Here is a 3,804-nt window from a genome sequence, read left to right on the forward strand (position 1 = left end):
TGATTCACCGGTATTTTTCAGATCGATTTATCTCGGGATCTAGAAGTCGTAGAAGAAAAAGAAAAATTCCGTTGGTCCTCATTTTTCCTGCTCTGTGACTTTGAAACATCACCCAAGTAAGCGCAACTGATCTATTAGCCCTTCGTTGTTACAGTTTTCTAAACTGAACTTTGGTCCATTTTACGTACAATTTTGTTTAACTTTCAAAGCTTTTTCGGTTTATTTTACCTACAAATCTGTTTAATGTTCACAGCTAGGCAAGGATAAGTTCGGTGACAGTTATCTCACAGAGTTGGCGACTTGTTCTAACATCAACACCCACTATGTTCATCGGGCTGAAGACAATGTTAGCTCCGGAATAGCCACTATTTGTGTGTCCAACACTGGTTAGTATCGTTTCAAAGGGGGGAAAATCGTCCGTATATCCCTTGGGTAGACGGATTTTAATCTCAAGAACTCCCGTCACCATCATAATGAGTACCGGGTACCCATACCTAGGTTGGTGTGTGCCATTACTACTGAGTTCTAAACTCACTCAGTATCTTTTGAAAAATTCAGTGCCTTGAGGTCAAAATGCAGTAGGTACCTACCTTTTTGGATTGTACTGCACTTATAAACCATCAAAATTCAAATTTGCCAGCCTAGTTAGCTTGGTTGGTAGCGCGTCTGCCTTTTATCCTGATGGGCGGATTTTATCCTGAAAGGATAATGTTCGTCCTCGGAACGGCTGGCTTTCTCCTATCCTGTCTTCCTTCTCTCTTCGATTTCGGGACGATAAGACCATAGCAGTTACAGTTCCCTCTGTCAAACCTCTTTAAAAAAAAATCAAATTTAGCTTTTGTTGTTCTTTTGTCCGCCATTACACAATGGTGTTCTAGTGTTGACCCAGCACCTAAATGGGAAGTGTTGTGTCTCTTCTCGCTCATCTGATGAGAGATATACTACGGGATGGGCATGCTACAACACACCAGTCTAATCTGTAGCAGTTGTAGCAAAAAAAAAAAAAAAAAAAAAAAAACACACATTTAAAAAAGAAGATGACCTGATTTGACATCCCAAGTTTCCCACATTCTTCCCTCAGGAGAGAACCAAATTGTGATCGTTCCCGGAGCGAACTCCAGCCTGGGTGTCTCAGACATCGATGCTGCCATGGGCCTACTCCTCGCTAGCAAGGTTGTTGTATTCCAAGGTGAAACCCCCTGGTCGACCACCCTGTATTTTTTGGTAATTTGGTAATTTTTTATTTGTTCCATGGTACAATTACATTGCTTAGAACATTAAAACATATACAAAAAAAAAGAGAAAAAGAATAATGATAATAATACTTTGGATAAGTGTCCAGTTCAGTGAATACTGTAGGAATAACTTGTGAAATATAACTGCAGGTATAACTTGTGAAATATAACTTGATACTTGCGAAAATCCAAGACTAGATCAGTAAACCGGTTGTTGGTTTTAATCAATATCTGTATCAGGTATCGAAAAACCAACTTTAGTGTTATAGTGGTTAACGCGGTGGACTTTGGATCTGAAGATTGGTGGTTTGAGCCCTGATTGAAAGTTTTGTTTCTTTAATAAATAGGTACGTTTCACGATATAAAGACCTTTTTTTACTAAAGATATTTCTCCTGATAAAGGAGGAGCTGGAGGAGAAAGAAGATATAAATAGAATAGAATAGAATAGAATAGAATATACCCTGCTTATACTGCCAGAATGAGACTGAAAAGTCCCTTTACTCGAAATCGGAAAGAGAAGGAAGACAGGATAGGAGAAAGCCAACCGTTCCAAGAACGAACATCATCCGTTCAGGATAAAATCCGCCCCGGGCGGGAATCGAACCTGCGGCCTGGCGCTTACAAGGCAGACGCGCTACCAACCAACCTAGGCTGGCATTTTGTTCTTTGGATAAGTGTCCAGTTCAGTGAACACTGTAGGTATTTTTTATAACTTGTGAAATATAACTTGATACTTGCGAAAATCCAAGACTAGATCAGTAAACCAGTTGTTGGTTTTAATCAACATCTGTATCAGGTATCGAAAAACCAACCACTCTAACGGTTAACGCGGTGGACTTTGGATCTGAAGATTGGTGGTTTGAGCCCTGATTGAAAGTTGTTTCTTTAATAAATAGGTACGTTTCACGATATAAAGACCTTTTTTCACTAAAGATATTTCTCCTAAAGATATTTCACGATATAAAGACCTTTTTTCACTAAAGATATTTCTCTTGATAAAGGAGGAGCTGGAGGAGGAAGATAAAATTCTTTTCTAAATACGTTACGTTAATAAAGACATTTCACCTGATAAAGACGGCCTGAAAGTTTTGGACGAGGATAAAGCGTAGGAGGAGAAGAATAAAATACTTACTTTTTTCTAAATACGTTACGTTAATAAAGACATCTCACCTGATAAAGACGGCCTGAAAGTTCTGGACGAGGATAAACCGAAGGAGGAGAAGATTATAGAAGGATACGAGGAAGAGAAGAAGGACGAGAAGGAGGAGAAGGACGAGAAGGAGGAGAAGGACGAGAAGGAGGAGGAAACCATGCCGTTTTTCCCGTTGTATGGCGGTCAGCCGTCACTCCTGGTTTGGTGTTTCCGACTCACCATCTTTGTTGCTGTCATTTCCCTTAAAGAGAAGGAGGAGAAGGACGAGAGAAGGAGGAGAAAGACGAGAAGGAGGAGAAGGACGAGAAGGAGGAGGAGAAGGACGAGGAAACCATGACATTTTTCCCGTTGTATGGCGGTCAGCCGTCACTCCTGGTTTGGTGTTTCCGATTCACCATCTTTGTTGCTGTCATTTCCCTTGCCATCTTACGTTACGTTAATAAAGACATTTCACCTGATAAAGACGGCCTGAAAGTTTTGGACGAGGATAAAGCGAAGGAGGAGAAGATTATAGAAGGATACGAGGAAGAGAAGAAGGACGAGAAGGAGGAGAAGGACGAGAAGGAGGAGAAGGACGAGAAGGAGGAGAAGGACGAGAAGGAGGAGGAAAGCATGCCGTTTTTCCCGTTGTATGGCGGTCAGCCGTCACTCCTGGTTTGGTGTTTCCGACTCACCATCTTTGTTGCTGTCATTTCCCTTGCCATCTCTATTGTCTACTATACGCCGTTCCCTGACAGTAAGTAAATAATATCGTGCTTACAGTCCACGTCAACTGGGAAGTCCGATGGAAGCGCATGGAGGGGAACCGCAACTTCTCAACTGTAAGTCGGACAGTTCTAAATTTTCTACTGTTTAAATAGAATAGAATATACCCTGCTTATACTGCCAGAATGAGACTGAAAAGTCCCTTTACTCCCGCAGTCTAAGCAAGGTCTCGTGTATTTGGTACAATATTTTCAAAAATAAATTACAATAGACCCTTGCTTAAATTAAAAGAAAAAAAAATAGGACTGTCTTGTTCCTTTACTCTAAGTCTACTGTTTAAATAGGACTGACTTGTTCCTTTACTCTAACACTCGTATTTATGAACAAGAATGATCGTTCTTAGATCAGTCTCAAGTCAAAATTGACCAATCAAATGCCTTGAGACTATGCTTGGCACGAACTTAAGAGCCAGCATTTTGTTCATAAATATGGGTGTTAGAGTGATGATGGGGGTTGGATGGAAGAGAATGCCTGAGGCATTAATACCGCCCCTTAGTTGGAATATTTTGTAGATAGTTTATTTTATTGTTTATTTCATTTCTTTCTTTTTCGTTATTAATTTATTATTTTGCAATTGTTTTTTCCTCTCTTCTTTTGTTAATCTTGTTGTTCTGTATATATTTATTGTACCTATACTTTTGTAAATATTC

The sequence above is a fragment of the Diaphorina citri genome, unplaced genomic scaffold, assembly GCF_000475195.1.
Source record: "Diaphorina citri unplaced genomic scaffold, Diaci psyllid genome assembly version 1.1 scaffold1909, whole genome shotgun sequence".
Taxonomy (NCBI): Eukaryota; Metazoa; Arthropoda; class Insecta; order Hemiptera; family Psyllidae; genus Diaphorina; species Diaphorina citri.